The 17,369-nt window shown below is 42.0% G+C and overlaps 1 protein-coding gene across 6 annotated transcripts in view; it reads left to right on the top strand.

Annotated features, from left to right (window-relative positions):
* The window catches only part of Fam120b (family with sequence similarity 120 member B), a 105,578-nt gene that overhangs the window by 46,175 nt on the left and 42,034 nt on the right, over positions 1-17,369 (top strand). The window lies entirely within an intron of this gene.

Raw genomic sequence — 17,369 nt, 5'->3', positions numbered from 1 at the left:
CTTTTGTACTACCAAGGCCTGTGTGGCAGATAGGCTTCACAGAAGAGAAGCAGTTCATGGCAGACAGAATGTAGCAAAACAGAATAGAAAGGGAGAAGACAAACCTCTTCATGTCCCGTATGTTGTATAAAGGCTACCAAGATTTGGGCAAGGCCAGACTAATGAGTGGACCAATTTAGTAATCACCCACTGTCATAGTCAGGGATTGTGAGGAGAACAACTAAAATCAGGACACAGAATTTATATTATTTTATGATGGTCACCCAGTGTTACACAGGAAAATGCAGGAAATATGTCCACAACACCGAAGACCCAGAATATTCAGCCAAGGGCCAGAATATTCAGCCAAGCCCACAGCAGTATCCTGCATGAGTCCAGATGAAGACCAAGAGCCTGAGACAGTGCCTCATATGAGTCCAGGTAGAGGTCTAGAGCCCATGAGAAGGACTCACTCCAGTCTGTTCTATGGATCTGTGCTGGGAAAGCCCAAAGGTCAGCAGTGGAAGCTAGAAAGTTTATGCCAGTAGGATGAAGGAGCTGTGCTGGTAGGTTGAGTGTTCTGTACTGGAGCCAAGAAGTCACGCTCAAAATAAAGACCAGGGCTGCCCTAAAAAGCACCACAGCCATCCTCAGCGACATGGAAGTCCTGAGCTCCTCTAACAAGAACAGTCAAGTACATGTCAGAAAGCCAGTGTGGCAAGCTTCTGGAGATTAAACAGCACACATCTTCCCTTCCAGGAAGCGATGCTCGATGTAAGGACCAGAGCTCTCCCAAAGTGAGCCATAACTGCTCTCACCAACTAGCTCCTCTGATAATAATGGTCGAACTCATATTGAGGAAGCAAGCCATGATAAGCTCCTTCAGGAGAACTAACAGCTTGAAACAGCAACACTTGGGAGAACCCACAAAACCTTGTTTTTCTTCTCCATGTCTGTTTATGCTGGCAAGTTTCCTCAAGTGGGCTATCTATATGCAGCACCATGCTGATTTAATTCATCTGGTGTTAAGTTGACCACCAGTTTTCAATCCGTAACAGTCCACCCCTAGTCATTTAGGTCTCCTTATGCCTCTGAGAAACAAGCTAAAACGGGAGTTACAGTGTTGTCAGGGGTGATTGACCCAGACTACCAAGGGGAAGTTGGACTACTACACCGCAATGGAGGAAAGAATGCACGTGGAGTGCATGAGATTCCTTAGGGCGCCTTTTAGTACTACCATGCCCTATTGTTAAGGTCAGTGGAAAATTACAACCTAATCCAGACAGAGTGACAAGTGGTCCAGAGCCCTCAGGAATGAGAGTGTGGGTCACTCCACCAGGGAAAAAATCGAGACCTGCTGAGGTGCTCACTGAAGGCCAAGGGAATACAGAATGGGTAGTGGAAGAAGGAAGTTCTAAATACCAGTTGTGATCCCGTGATCAGTTATAGAAATGAGGATTGTAATTACTATTTCTCCCCAAATGTGGTTCTAATGTAATATAATGTTGATAGATGTAAAGCTGGTTGTTGGAAATTATTAAAACCTGTGTTATAATGTTAAAGTTATAAACTGATAGAAGTAAGAATCAACCAAAGAAAGCTTACATTCTATTCTGGTAGGGGAATTAGGGCACTTCCATTTGTACAAAGGACAGTTATAACATGTTAGGCACAATTATATGCATGTCTGGGAACTAGTTTAAAGAGGTGTGTCTGGTTGATAAGGGGTGGATTGTAGTGGTGGATTGATTGTGTCAACTTGAGACATTTGGAAGCTTAACTAAATGGGTTTAGCAACTCTACACCCAAGGGTGTAGAAGAAGACCCACCCTAGAGTGGCTCATCCCCTGGATGGTATAAAAGAGAGGGAGGAAGGATGAATGCATTCCATTCTTGGGAGAAGCTCCAGTTTTCACCTTGGTTTGGAGGTCGTCTCCTGGCTTCCAGTGTAGACTCTTCAGCTTTCCATTATAGAGCCTTCAGCCTTCTTTCACAGACCCATCAGCCTGCTTGTGTGGACTTGCACTGGACACTGGGGTGAACTCCATATCCTGGGTTGAATCCTTAGGCCTCCAGTGTACAGACACCCTCTGCAACTTCCTCATCTGATTCGGTGACTGACCATCATAAGCCAATCTTAGCATTTCTTATACTTTTGTACATCTTGCATTATATCTGTTTTCTCTAATTAAACCCTGACTAATACACCCACCCTTAACCCTAGTACTGTTAATCCTAGCATTACACTCTAGGTTCAGCCACCTCTAAGAAAGCCCCATCTGACTGCATGAGGCTTTAAGGGGACATTTAGACAAAATTCGTAGCTGTGTCTTAGTCTTTTTGTTGCTGAGACAAAATACCTCAAAGCCCAAGTTAAAAAGAAAAGGCTTATTCAGCTCATAGTTTATAGAGGTTTTAGTCCATAGTCAGCTGGCTCCAAGGCAAGATGGCATAGCAGAGGAGAAACAGTCCATGGCGGAGAAGTCAGGCAGGAAGTAGCAAGCAGTAGCATCAAGCTCCCCTTTCCCTTTTATCCCATCCAGGCTACAAGCCTTTTTGGTGGTTCCAACTACATGTAAGATGGGCCTTCCTATTAGCCACCTGTAGATCTATGCTAAACCAACTTATGTATCATACAAGTTTAATCCCAGTATCATACACCCTATTGCAGCATTTGGGTTGATCCAACCACCCAAAAGTCTCATCTATGAGCATATGAGTCTTTAGGGGGACATCTAGATACAGACTATAACACAGGATCTCATTATGTAGTCCAAGACGGCCTTGAATGTACAGTGATCTTCTTGCCTCAGCCTCCCAAGTAGTGGAATTACAGGCATGTGCCATGATACCCAGCCTAGTCCAGTAAGCTTTAATTTTGTTCCTTTAGAGTTGTCCAAGAGCTCCTTAGTATTATTTAATTCTTAGTATGCACAATCACACTGTCTTCACTGTGGGGTTATTTACACTGAAGACAGTTGGTTCCCCCCAGACTTCTGTTGGATGTTACCTGAAAAAAGGATGTGAAAATCTCTCAGTGCAGAGTTCTCCACAGCCTTTGTGTGGAGAGGAGAAATCATGTAGGGCAGCCTAGAGACTGAATTTCTCTCCACACAGTTATCATAAACGAAACTACTTGGGCACTGCCTAGCTGGAGGGAAATGGCGGTTGTGACTTGGACATACAAAAAAAAGTAGGGGTTCTCTGTTTTCTACACTGCCTGCTGAGGCAGAATTACTTAGGATGGCTTTTCACCCATGTTCTGTGTAAGTTTATCCTTTGCACAGTCTACTAAGGCAGAGGCAGAGCAATCATCTGAGGTGATTCCCATACCTGACAGTGCATCTGAATGCAAGGAAACAGTGAGAATTGTCACTCCTGCCTTGGTCATTATTGATGAGCTCCCGTGACCTCTCTTTGGGATGTGTATTTGACTGGTAGCAAACTCAGTATTCACAAGCAGGAGCTGAGGTTTTCTCTCCACATCCTACAGAGGAGGCTCCCCTCCCTCACTGAGCTGCCACTCAGTGTCAGTGTGCCTTACTTGTGGTAGTTTGCTTTCTAGTGTCCATGTCTCGGTTGTGCCTGGTTGCTTGCTCACTCAGACTGCGCAGTCATTTCCGTGGTTTCCTTCCGTCCTCAGAGAGCTGCATGCCTTTTGGTTTGGGTGACTATCCTGGAGCTGCTTATTGAGTGCTGTCTGCCATGACCTAGTCCTCAAGACTCCCTTTTTAAGAGTTCTAGAATACTCTTTGTCCTGAGGTTGGTTTTGTCCAGACACTAATATATGCTTCAGCATCCTCACTTAGTGTTTGCATAGCGTTTAGTTTTTCTGCTTTTCATTTTAATCTTTTATCTCTTTTTAAAAATGCATCTGTTCTTAAATTGTATATCCAGTCTAACAATGTCTTTAAAAGAAAAAACATGTAAAATAACTCTGCTTTTAATTGGAGTGTTACTGACTGATGGTGGTAAATCTATGGGGTGCGTGCCTCAGCTGGCTGTGTCATTGAAAGTTCTAAAAGGTTTGTCCCTACTGCTCTAGGTGTGTAGGTCTTAACATACAGGTCTTAACATCACAATTTATCTTCACATAATATGCCACATTTTCGGGAATTTAAAAACCTTTTATCAGTGTACTTTGATTCTTTTCAGTAGTTTTGCTATTGGTTAATGTGTATGTTAAAACTCCGTTTAATTTGAAATAATTACAGACTCATAGGAGGTTGCAGAAACAGCCCATGGATTTCCATATACCGTCACACAGGTGCCCCTGCAGATGAATTCTGGGGCTGTAGTGTAGCATCAGCACGGGAGATGACTCAGCGTGGTATCGTCTACCAGGCTGCAGACTTCAGTCATCCATAACCATTTTTACGTGCGGGACCTTTTTGTTTCATGTTAGAATTCCTGCAGACCCTCCGGCTGTCTGTTGCTCCCTGTGTGCTGCAGGTGCTGCTCTAGTTTGCCGCTGTTTCTGTCGGTGTTGGGAACACTTGGTAAATGGCAGCGTGGAAAATGTAGGCTTTTAGGTCACACACTTTCAACTCCTTGTTACATGGTTGTCATTTCCCATTTAAACTAGGAGTTGGCAGGCTTTCTGTGTAAGACCAGAAGGTGAAGGTCCACCAGGTGAAGGTCCTTGCAGCCTGTCACCACTGCTCTGCTCTGTGGTCGTGTACAGTGTGGCCACAGATAGCGTTGAGTGAGTGTGCCTGTACACCGATGAGCCTTTACGTAGCTTCCCGCATGGCAGAACTTGAGTTGTAACGTATTATTTTAATTATTTATTTATTTTTGGTACCTGGGATCGAACTCACAAGCTTGCACTTGCCAGGCAGGTGCTTATGCCGCTGAGCTAAATCCCAGGCTCCATAACACATTGTTTTTCTAACTGTTTAAAAGCCCCAAGCCTAATGCCTTTTTTTCATCTTTATTTTTGTGATATTTTGATGGGCGGGAATTTTAGGTATGTTTTGTAGTTGAGCACTTTAAAGGTGTTACTGTGTTTTCTTCTGGCTTTTGTCTTTCTTATGGTGGGTTTTGTTTTTTGTTTTTTGGGGGTTTTTTTGTTTTGTTTTGTTTTTTTGCCATCATTTGCCAGATGTCGTGCATCTTTTCTTGGCAATCTGTAAGATTTTCTTTTGGTCACGGTTTGGTTGAGTTTTGCTGCAGATTGCTGTCTCTTCCTTTGCGGATCTCTTAAACTGCTTGGCTATGTGGGTATTTTCTGTCATTTTTGAAGTAATTTGAGCTGTATTGCATCAAGGACTTTTTCTGCCTCAGTTCGTTTCACATCTTCTCCTGGGCCTTTTTTGACTTCTCTTTATAAAGGATGCACGCTTTTTTTCTCATACTATTTTTATTATGTGCTATATCATTTGGATACTAAGAAGTGTCAAGTTAATTTTCCTGGTCCTTCCAAGCCTCATCTTTAAGCTTTCACTCCTGTTGTCACTTTTATTATGAAACTTGTGTCCTACTTTTCAGGTAGGGCTTTCCTAGGCTGTCACCTGTGTCCAGGTCTTGGCTGGTGAGAACACCACTGTTCTCGGGTTGTGTACACCTGGCAATGGTCGGTCAGCTTGCAGTAGTTGTTGTGTTCTGCACTTGGACTGCTTTGTCTTCAGCCAGTGTTATGGTTTAGATCTAAAATGTCTCCTAAAAGTTTCATGTGTCCACAGATGAAGCTTTTGGAGGGTGATTGGCTCTATTGATGAGTTCATAGCTATGTGTGCTGTTAGGAAGTGGAGCATGGTCACTGGGAACATGACCGGGAAGGGCATATTCTTGTCTCTGTCCTTTCCTTCCCTTGCTGTTTCCTGGCTGCCATAGGTCGAGCTGATTCCCTTTGCCATGCTCTTCCACCACTGTTCCTGCCTTGGAATCAGTCAACCATATGTAGACTAAATCCTGTGAAACCTTCCAGGCAGAATAAACCATTGGTTTTGAGTTGTCTTAGTCACTTTCCTATTGCAGAAACAGAATAGCCAGCACCTATAACTTAAAGGAAAAGATGTTTATTTAGGCATATAGTTACAGGTCAGTGTTAACTAGTTGGATTTATATGGCTTCTTTGTCTTTTAATTTCTGGTTTTGTTTTTCTGTTCTGCATCATGGGAAGATTTCACTAACCTCATCTCTCAACTCTTTCATATAGAAGTTTCCTTTCTCCTTCTCCCTAGCGAAGCTCACTTTCACTTTCCTCGCACACTAAGTCCATTGCTGTTCTCATTTCTTCACTAAGGCCCTTTGCTCTCTTTGCAAACATTTGCGTGTTGATTGGAGTCATGCAGATGTGGTTTCTGGGGCTACAGTGTATCCTCTTCCTCTAGGATTCTGGTTTTCTGATGACCTCCACACATTGGCCAGTGCCCGATAAATGGAATCTATACTGGCAAATAAAAAACCTGTTTTTCTGACTTAGACCTTTCTTCTGAACACTTGGAATTTGCCTGGTCATATCTGTTTCTCCCTCAAGTTTTTAAAACAAGTGCCACCCGGTTCTTATTCCTAGTCTAAGCACGTGATGACTTCCATCCTTTTTCTTGGTCCGGTTGCACTTGCACAGTTTTGTGTGCTTTCTTGTTTGACGTCCTACCTCACTGGAACTTAAGGAGACTCGGAGGCAGCACCGTGATGAGGCTAGCCATCGTCAGCCTGCTCAGCAAAGCCCCCCCGAGTGTCTGCTTAACTTGTTCTTGGTGCTTATACCACTGGTGGTACAAACAGATCTAGAGCTTTTATCCATCTTTTTACTAGTAACATTAATATAAAAGCCGGTTGACAGAACATTCATGCATGTACCACTAGTGACAGCAAGACATGATTATGGCCCTGTCATGAATGTGTTAATGGGTTATGTTTTCAAATGTGTCCAAAAGGAATGAAAGAACTGAAATCACACGATTGTGACTAATCCACAAATAAGACAGTATTGTAGAACCACAGGAAAAACATTTTTTAAAAAGCAGGAGGAGTGTTATCAAATTGGAATATCCCATAATGAAAGGGTTAAACCAGCATTTCTGTTGCTCCTTCACTGTGCTCCATCCCTAGTCCTGCTTCCTTCCTTGAGTGAAATCAGTGTTTCCTCCTGCTGTGAGGGAGGAAGGTGGCATTTGGAGTTTGTGTTTTCTTCACTTGGTCTAGACAGAGGTTTAGGGACAACAGGCTTGTAGTAGAAATGGTTCCATGATTCTTTTTACAGTAAAAACAAGTCTTAGTTGAATAGAAAAGATTTCTCAAAGTGGAAACATGTGTTTGTCCTTTGGAATTAGTACAGAACAAGCTTAATGATGTTTTCTGTTTGCCCTTTAAGATGTGATCGCACAAGAGGGTTGCACAGCAGCTCAGGTGGTGAGCCCAGCAGAAGGAAAGTTCTAGTCTTACCCTAAGCAAGTCTCGGGTAATGCTTTGCCTCTGCTTCTGGCTTTTGAAAGGAGTACTGGAGAGATGTGACTGTCTGGAAGCAAGAATTTGGGATAGTGGTGAGAAGGTATGATATAGGGGAAATAATATAACTCCCAACTTGTTAGATGTCAGATTTGCCAAATTCATGTTTCCCAAAATTGAGGAATGAATTTTAAGGAACAACAGAAGTTAAGAATAAGAAAAATTTATTGAGATAGATCCTGAGAGACAGGAGGGGACCTGAAAGTGGGTTGCCAATGAGCCCATTTCCCAAAGGATAGAGCAGAATCATGAGGTGGGCATAAAATCATACATGGGTTGAAACTGTGATCAACCAGTAAGATACCAGTTATAGCTGCTTAGGTAATATTGATTCAGTGGGGAAGAGGTCATATAACAAAAATAAATGGAAAGAACACAGACCTTTTTTGGAAGGGATGGATCAGGAGGTCTTTGTCACCCACCTGGGTGACTGGTGTTTATCCAGATATCACTGGACAAGGTGACACCAATTATAGTGTAATCTTTAATTTATTGTTTATCCCTTGAGGGGCATGTAGACCTGGTCATTCTGTCTCTGTCTTGATGCCTGACCTTTGACAGCTGTGCCTCCAGTAATACTCAGAACTACTATGCCCCTGCCTATGACGTTTTTACCTAACTTAGCTGTCTGTTAGAGTTGCATTCAAGTTGGGACGGGTGTAGATGCTTTCTACACTGGAAATGACCTTTCCAGCCTTCTGGGTAGAAAGAAATACAGCCACACCTGTTGTGCAGTCACAAAGGTGAGGTGGGGATGCAGGATCTGTAGGACACTGTAGCTCCTGGTTTTTATTAAAATGCCTCTTTTACCTGCCCCCCAGTACAGTTTTTTAAATATCTCTTTGTATTTGTTAATCTGGTTCTTACCCTGTATCCTTCCCTGGTATTTACCACAGTTTCAGATGAAATGTCATAAAGGCAATGAAAACTCAGGTCAGTGTAATTCAGTTTTTATCATTTTGCATGTGGAAACTAGGAGTTTCTCCTGTGCAAAGGTCTGTATGTCATGTAGCAATTAAGAATGAATTCTCAACAGTGTATTTTAGTTACAACGTTTTCCCAAGGGAAGACTTGACAGTGTCCTTCCAGGTGAGTTGGCAGAGCCATTACTAGTTTAGGAGATCATGTGTTCAGGGACTGTCAAAAGCAACCTTCTCCTTTCCTCCAGTAAGTGAAATTTAGGCCAAAGTGAATGTGTTCATTAAATGAGTTCACTTTGTGAGCATCCTATCTGGCCTCTGCTAAAAACAGGGTCTTTGCTTGCAGGAGCTCACAGTTGGGATAGGTGTCCTGTACATGAGTCAGTTGTTTTGTTTTGTTTTACTTTGCTTTGTCTTTTGTACTAGACATTAAACCCAGGGCCTTTACACTGCTATATCTGAGGCCCTTTTAAATTTTATTTTGAAATAGGATTTCACTAAGTTGTGAAGTTGTACAGTCTGTACTCAAATTTGTGATTCTTCTGCCTTGTACTGCCAGAGCACTGAAATTACAGGTGTGTGCTATCATACCAAGTTATAAGTCAGCATTTTCACAGCCAACCAGAGCCCTGAGGTTGGGGAAGCTAAGAAAATACCATCCTTGAGGACTGCTTTCTGGTGGAGACTTAAAAGAAGAGTTGTAGTCAGCCAAGTGAAGGTCTGTTGTAGTCAGGTCTGTTGTGAAGAAAACAATTAGAATCAGGACATTATGATGGTCACCCAGAGTTAACACAAGAAAATGCAGGAAATCTGTCCACAACACTAAAGACATAGGGTACTCAGCCAAGGGCCTAAATCCCACAGCAATGTCCTATATGAGTCCAGATGAAGACCCAGAGCCCATAACTGTGCCTCCTACGACTCCAGTGGAGGTCTAGAGCCCACGAGAAGGACTCACACCAGTCTGTTTTACAGATCCATGTTGGGAAGGCCCAAAGGTCAGTGGTGGAAGCTAGTAAGTCTATGCCAGCAGGATGAAGGAGCAATGCTGGTAGGTTGAGGATTCTATGCTGGAGCTGAGAAGTCACACAGCAAAGACCAAGGCTGTCCTGAAAAGTACCACAGCCATCCTCAGCAACGTGGAAGCTTTGAGCTCTTCCCACGATAAGCACAATCAAGTACATGCCAGGAAGCTAGCATGACAAGTTCAACATGGAGATTAAGCAGCACACGTTTTCCTCTCTGGAGCCAGGAAGCAATGCTTGATGTGAGGACCAGAGCTTCTCCAGGAAAACCAGTGGCTCAAACAGCAGCATATAAGAGAACTCACAATGCCTCAACACCTCAGCGCCTTTCTTCTGCTTCTCCACGTTTCTATTTATGCTGGTAACTTTCCTCATGCTGATGTAATCCAGCTAGTGTTAAGTTGATCAGCAGTTCTTAATCCATAACAAGGTCATAGTAGCTCTGAACCAGAGAAACTCTTTCACCAGATATAGAGGCCAGGTTGACAACTGTGAGTTTAAAGGTCCTGTGGCTGGAGCATGTTATGTTCTTTTTTTTGTTTGTTTTTTTAATTTTATTTAAGGAGAAAAAGAAAAAAACAGAAAAAGGGTACAAGTTATACAGAATTTCAAAAAAAAAACAGTAGGAAATCACTAGTTAATGGATTACATATTGCCATCTTAGAAATAGTTGTTCAAGTTACAAAATTAAAGCATATAAAGTGGACATTCAAACAGTGAGACTGCAAACAGTTCTGTTCAATGATCCAACAAAAACTCAGTGATATGGTTATCTATCTTACACGCTTAAATATACATGCAGTTATATCCTTTAGAGCACTTTCTTTTTCCTCTCTTTTTTACAATGACAGTTACACATTTTGGGTTTTAGTACTCCCACAGTTCTTACTACTTTTTTTTTTTTTGAAGAGAATAAAACCAAATGTGACATAACAAAACAGAGTCAGTCAAATCAAAAGGATGGACATAGTACATAATGTAAAAGCATAATACAAGGTGATCAACAATGGTTACCATAATGCCTCTTGCTATCAAAAAGAATTGCCTATAACATCAGTTATAATAAAATTGAACAAAACAGTAAAGAACAAAACCAATAAAACCAAAACATTGGAAACATTATAGGACTTCAAAAGGAGATAACAGTCAAACCAGAATGGGCATCATAGTGAATCTGTCTTCACAGTTGTTGCCTATACGCTCAAACTTGGTACTATCAAGCAAAACAAAATAGAGTAAAATCTGTCAAAACAAGATGATGAGAGCAATATAGGGTTTCAAATCAAGTTAATAGGAAATCAAAGTGGGTTACTGTAATATATTCTGCTATTTTTTCTTTTTTCCCTTAATTAAAAAGATAAAGATAAAAAAATAAATAATAAAAAAAGGAGATTGAGATAAAAGAGGACATAACAACAAAACAGCACACAGGTCAAAACATAACCATTTAAGCAAAATAGTGTTTCACCACAAGATATCCCAACATAAAAGTAGTTACCATAGTGTCTCTTTCCTTGAAATCTTTGAGTATAACTTCATATACTGTAGCATCAAACATATCAAGACAATGTAAAACCATTCAAGAGAATGACAGTATTACAGGGTATTTAGAACCAACTAACAGAAAATGAACAATGGTTTCTGTATAATCTCCTTGTCTACAAAAGTTTTGCTTATATTATCAAATATAATAAAATCCAATAAGATACAACATGTTAAGACCGATGAAGACCGAAGAACAAAAGCTTGATGGGACTTCAAAACAAGATGATATTAAATCAGCACTAGCTATTATGATGTCTTGTTTTCTCCAGAATAGCTGTTCCTACCATCCAACTTTCTCTGCCTCATTTCTGTTGAGCTCTTTTTCTGTCATTAGTTGTCAGTTTGTCTTCTTCATTTCACTTTCTGCTCCATTCATTGTGGCCTGTCTGCCACTGTTTCTGGAATCTTGGTATTTTTCTCTTTTAGAATGTCCTGCAGTACTCTCTGTAGAGTTGAATTGGTGGTTGCAAATTCTCCTAGTTCCTCTTTATCCAGGAAGCACTTGTTTCTCCATTAATTTCTAGGGACAGTTATGCAGAATATATCAATCTTGGCTGGAGGTTATTGTCTTTCAGAGCCTGGATTATTTCACCCCATGCTCATTGTGATTTGATGGTTTGTGCCAAGAAGTCTGCTGTAATTCTGATGGGTGTTCTCTTGTAAGTGATCTGTTTCTTGTCTCTGACAGCTTTTAATATTCTGTTCTTATATTGGATTTCAGGAATTTTGATTATTATATGCCTGGGTGTAGTTCTGTTTGGGTTGTAGGTGGCTGGGGTCCTGTGTGCCTCATACATCTGAGTACCTTTACCTTTTCCCATATTAGGGAGATTCTCCTTGAATATTTCTGTGAATAGCTGTCTTAGTTACTTTATGCTCGTCACTGAGACAAAATACCTGATGCCCAAAGTTGGGAAAGGAAAGGTTTATTCCTTACAGTTTTTGGAGATTTCAGTCCACACTCAGTTGGCTCCAAGACAGGCAGGCATGGCTAGGCTGCCTTTCATGGTGGCTGCAAACAGCAAACTCGAACCAGCAAAGAGAAAGACATACCTTCTTCCTGCCATTACATCACATCCTGGCTCCACCCCTATGTGGGAGGAGCACTGACACCATCAATCCAAGCACTAGACAGTGAACCATCACAAATACACAGTGCAAGCTCATGAGGCCTGGGGAACAAACATAAACCATGACAATAGCCTTTGCAGTTCATTTGTTTGTATCCCTGCTTCTTCCTTTGCATTCTTAATTCTTAAGTTATAGATCCTCTTATCATCTTCTAGCCTTTGTATTGTTACTGCTTTTTTCCTTGTTACTTTTAAGAAGTTTTTCCTTTCATGCTCCCACATTACAAATCTGTCCTCCAGTTTAGATAATCTATCCTTGGTTTCTTTCAAGCTGTTATGCCAGCTTTCAATAGAGTTTTTAGTTTCCTGGTAATTACTTTGAACCTGCTTCATGTATTCTTCGTTTTCTCTATTTTCTCCATCAAAAAATTCTCCCCTTTTTTTCTGTTCTTCCATTCCACCATCTGTTTTTTCTTGGGAGGTGCTTAGCATTTCTTTAACTATTCTACTTATATCTTGTTTTACTTGGTTAAATATTTCACTTTTGAGCTCGTCTGTGAGGTCTCGGAGATACTACTTTATGTCTATTGGTGCCATGCCTGATATTGCATGTTTTCTGTCCTCATTCTCCTTTGCATTTACCTTTCCTGGATCAGTGTTCTCAGGATTGGGGACTAAGGACCTTTTCTTGTTGCTCCCTCTTCCCATACTTTTTGTTCCTTCCATATAAGGATATATAGAAGACCCAGTTTCTTTGTTGGTTACAGTTTGTTTGAATTGTGCTGGTTAGATGTTCCCGTCCACTGCAGTGTACTAAGGAGACACAGATCTGGGCAGCCTATGCTGGGCCTGCCCCTCCAGGTCAGTCAACCTGCTAAAGGCTTCACTGCATTAGGGTGCACTGCCAGGCGCAGGGACCTGGTTTGGGCTAGCCTACTGGGTCTTAGTCCGCGGCGTCACCCAGGTCAAGCGCTCCCCACCAATCCCACTTGAGAGGGGAATATGTGACTGAAGTCACTGCAGCATCCTGTTCTGGCTAGTCTGCCCGGTCCCAGAATGTCCTGTGTTGGAGCCTCCTAGACTATGGAAGGGTCCCCATTCCTCTCACTCACTGTAGGTCGATGCAGGGCTCCCTGCCAGCTCTGCTCTCAATTCAGTTCGTCAATTCCCGCTGTCAGAGCTTTCGTGTCTCTATCCCTGCTGTGCTGATTCAGATGCAGCAGCAGCAACAGGAAATTCAAGCTGCAGTTTCCAGAGGCATGGGTTCCACCTTTGGCACTGAGAGTTTAGCTGTTCCAGTCATAGCACCGGGATTGGATTTCCAGTTGGTTTCTCTCAGTTTAGTTCATTCCTGGGTTGTCAGGGTATATCTCCCCCTGCTTAGGATTCCCCACACCACACCATTCCTGAAATCTAAGCTAGCTATCTCAGAGAGCCTCCATAGCTGCTATTATCTATCCACCAAGTTCTCCTGGAAGTCACATGGTATATTCTTAGTGAGGTCTCCAGACCAGAAGTGTCATATTGCCTGGGTATGGCTTAGAGATGCCTTCCCTGGCACAGACCTAGGAATCAGGAGTGCTGGAAATGGGCCTCGAAACAGCCTCTAGGGACTCCTTCAGCCTGCTGTGAGAGCTGCTAGGGCAGACCTGCATTTATATTTGAGGGCCTTGCACAGCTATTGAGAGGTCTTAACTAAGGAGCAGATTTTTAAAAAAAACTAAAGAGGGCTGGGTATGGTGGTGCTTGCCTATATATAATCTCTGGTCTAGGGAGGCTAAGGCAGGAAGATCACAGCAAGTTTCAGGCCCTCCTGGTCTGCATAGTGAGTTTAAAGCTAGCCTCAACTGCATAGGGAGACCCTATCTCCAAAGAAAAATAAAACAAACAAAAACAAACTAAACTGAAGAACAGAAAGCCTCCTAGTATTTACCTTAGAGATAGGCTTGACTGGGAACCTGATGGTAGACAAGGAATGATCAGGAATCTGACCAGTCTGGGCAGGAGATAGCCTCACCATCACTGTAGTGCCACTGTGTCCCCACGTAGGGTAGAGCCCAAGAGGCACATGGACATTCACAGATAGAGGCCGGAAAGACAGGCTTAGTGGCATCCATTGGGTTTCATGGACAGGAGGCTGTGGCCAGTCCTGGCAGTGCCATCCTGGTGGAGTAGTGTGGGCTGAAGCCAGATAAAGGATTTGAAGGAGTAAGCAAGGAAGCAGTTGTCAGGGAACTGAAGGCAGGAGAAAAGCAGTGGCTACAGAGAAGTATTGGGTCTGGGGAGCTTGAGCCCAGAGGAGCCAAGGTAAGAGGCTCGGGAGACAGGATTACAGCCAGTAGTTACAGAGAGCTGTCCAAGACTTTAATATAAGACACATAATTTAGAAGATTATTTTATAATCACCCAAAAAGTCAAATGCAGAAGAGCACACGAGATCTGTCCACACTCTAGAGATGCAAGGGTACAACTGAGGGCCTGGATCCCGTGCAGCATCCTGCACAAGTCCAGCTGAAGACCTCAAGCTCATGACAGTGTCCTTTACAAGTCCAGCTGGAGGGTTAGAGCCCACAACAATGTCTCAAGCAAATCCATATCAAGGATGTACACTGGGAAGGCCTGAAGGTCAGTGGTAGAAGCTAGAAAGTGCACCAGTAGGATGAAGTCTCTGTGCCAGCAGGCTGAAGCAGGATCCAGGAAGCAACGCTCAAGATAAAGACCAGGGCTTCCCTAAAAAGAACTGCAGCCATCCTCAACAACAGCAAGGTCCTCAGCAACTCTGATGATGAGAACAGCCAAGTTCATAGCAGGAAAGCCAGCGCAGGAGAGAATCATCATCTCATCCAGTTCTCTTTTTATGTTCTTGGCAACAGTCCTCAGCTGGGCCTACTATACCTACAGTTACACTGTGGAGTCTCTCTGGCCTCTGCCTGTAAATGTCCATGTCCTTCTTGGGCTCCACTCTACCTGGTCCCCTTTTCTTGACTGAGCTGATCTCCTCTTGCCAGTCTCTAAATGCCAGCCATGCCCTGGTGCACTGCCTAGGGCTCCAGGCCCATGTCTCTAGTTCGGCTGTGTGTTACAAGATGACCATTAGTTAATCCACCACAAATGATCTCAGCGCTAATAATGGTTTAGGATAGTAAGCTCCAAACCAGAATGGAGTCTCATATCCTAGCAGTTTTCTCTCAGTATTTTCTGTAGCAGTATGAGGCATCCTAGCCTCTGTTGAATCAGCTCTGGTTGTTAGCTTCATTGGCTTGAATAATACTCTGCACCCTGAGGTTCAGAGAAACAGTTTATGATTGTGTGTTACAGTTTAGATCTACAGTGTTCCCCGGGACTCGCCTGTTTTCAGACAGTGGTGGAGGTTTTGGGTAAATTCATTGTTGAGTTCATAGCTGAATGTGCTGTTCAGAGGTGGACGCTCCTCAGAACAGGTAGGTCACTGGAGGCATGACCTCAGTGCATAGATTCTTGTCCACAGCTCCTTTCCCCTGCCTCTCTTTCCTGGATCCTCTAGAGTGAAGAGCTTTCTTCTCCCGTGTTCTTCCCCTGTCACCTGGTTGGGTCTGTGAGGTACCCAAAACTAAGATAAGGAACCTGTCTCACCCTTTTAGCCACTTACCAGTCCAATTACTTAAATATAGTATGATCAAAAATTGTATATTTTTCTTGTTAATTTTTTATAAAATTACAGGAAGTATAAAAATGATAATTTAATCAAATTTATTCAATAATTTTTCTGTGTCTGGCACATCTTAAGACATTCAGTATACAGTGCAATGTCACAGACTGGACAGTAGTATCTAGTCTCTTTGTGAATTATTTTTGCATTATCTTTTATTTTAAAGAGAATAAAATCATGCAAAATAAAAAAGAATAAAGCCAGTCAAAACAAAACCGTGTAAATGATGTAGGACTTCAGAACAAAGTAATAGGAAATCAACAATAGTCACCATAATGTCTCTTGTTGTCTCCAAAATAGCCACTCATACCCTTAGACATAGTAAAAATCAAACAAAACAGAACAGAATAGAACCAATAAAAACAAAACAATGAATGCAATAAAGAACTTCAAAGCAAGATAATAGTGAATCCAAAATGTCTATCATAGTATATCTTGTTATCTTTGAAATAGCTGCCCATGCTATTGGATATGATAAAAAACAAACAATACAAAACAGAATAAAGCTCAACCCATTAAAACAATGAAATGATACAGGACTTCAAAACAAGATAACAGGGAATTAACAAAAGCCACCTCCTTCAGGAGGAGATCCCCTATATATGCTAGATGGCATATTGTTATCATCTGAACAGATGATCAGACTTTAGACTGCAAAATCAGTGAAATACTAAACACTACAAGCATTAAGTTGTATTTTACCTCAATAGCTATCATCGCAGCCTGTGTTTCTCCAGATCAGTCATCGCTTATGGCGGGGGTGGTGGTAGTAGTGGTGTGTTGGCACTTCTTGTCTCCAAGCCTGCGTGCTGGAATCGGCTGGCATCTGGTTCTCCTCTTAGTGGCCTGCTCATGGCGCCGACTCACAGGAGGGCTTGCTTCTTGTTTACTTCCTGTTCTCTTCCCTTGCAGTCCGCGAATGGTGCTGACTCATGGGAAAAGGCCGCCGTCTACTTTATCTTTCTCGAACAACGAACAACACACTTTACACTGTCATGTTGGCCATTCCTTTTTTTCTGTGGGTGGCATAACTTCGGTAAAATCCCTACCCACTAAACAGAACGGTGAGGATGTTGATGATGGGCATGTTGATAGGCGTTTCGCTCTCGTATTTTTTTCATGATTTGGTCTATTAGACCTAAGTCTAAGTTGTAAATGATTTTTTGAACCCCTTTGTTTTGAATAAGTAACAGACAAGTTCCATACTGTTTGGTCTAGAAGGTGCACAAATATTTTATGGTAACATATTTTCTGGCTTTTTGATTATAGGGTAGCTTGTTAGATGGAGGTCAACTTTGTCAGAACCACCTATAGAATTATTACAATTATTGACCACTATTGGAATTTTTATTTTGTTTCTTCTTGCAAATTCTGTGATTTCTGTGTTATGAGTAATTAACAATAAAGAGATGTCTTTTTTATCTGTGCAATTCCTAAGTTTGTTCTCTGACACACTGACTTTTCCCCCTTTTTCAATTTCTACTTGTGCAGCTCTTTAGACACTACCTTCCTATTCAGTTGTAGTGGCACAATCGTGTCCGTCGGTTTTGTATTGTAAAAGAATGTCACTGAGTTCTGGAGACATATAAAAAGTCTAATATACTTACGATAAGAGTTTTTATAGATTAGCAAAAAATTATAGATGATTTTTCACAAATAAACACAAATTCGTAAAAGAAATTAACCA

This window comes from Cavia porcellus, unplaced genomic scaffold, assembly GCF_034190915.1.
Source record: "Cavia porcellus strain 051 isolate PalLab524CR breed Dunkin Hartley unplaced genomic scaffold, mCavPor4.1 scaffold_7, whole genome shotgun sequence".
NCBI lineage: Eukaryota > Metazoa > Chordata > Mammalia > Rodentia > Caviidae > Cavia > Cavia porcellus.
The sequence above is the reverse complement of the archived record's forward strand: the minus strand, read 5'-3'. Positions and strand labels throughout refer to the sequence as shown.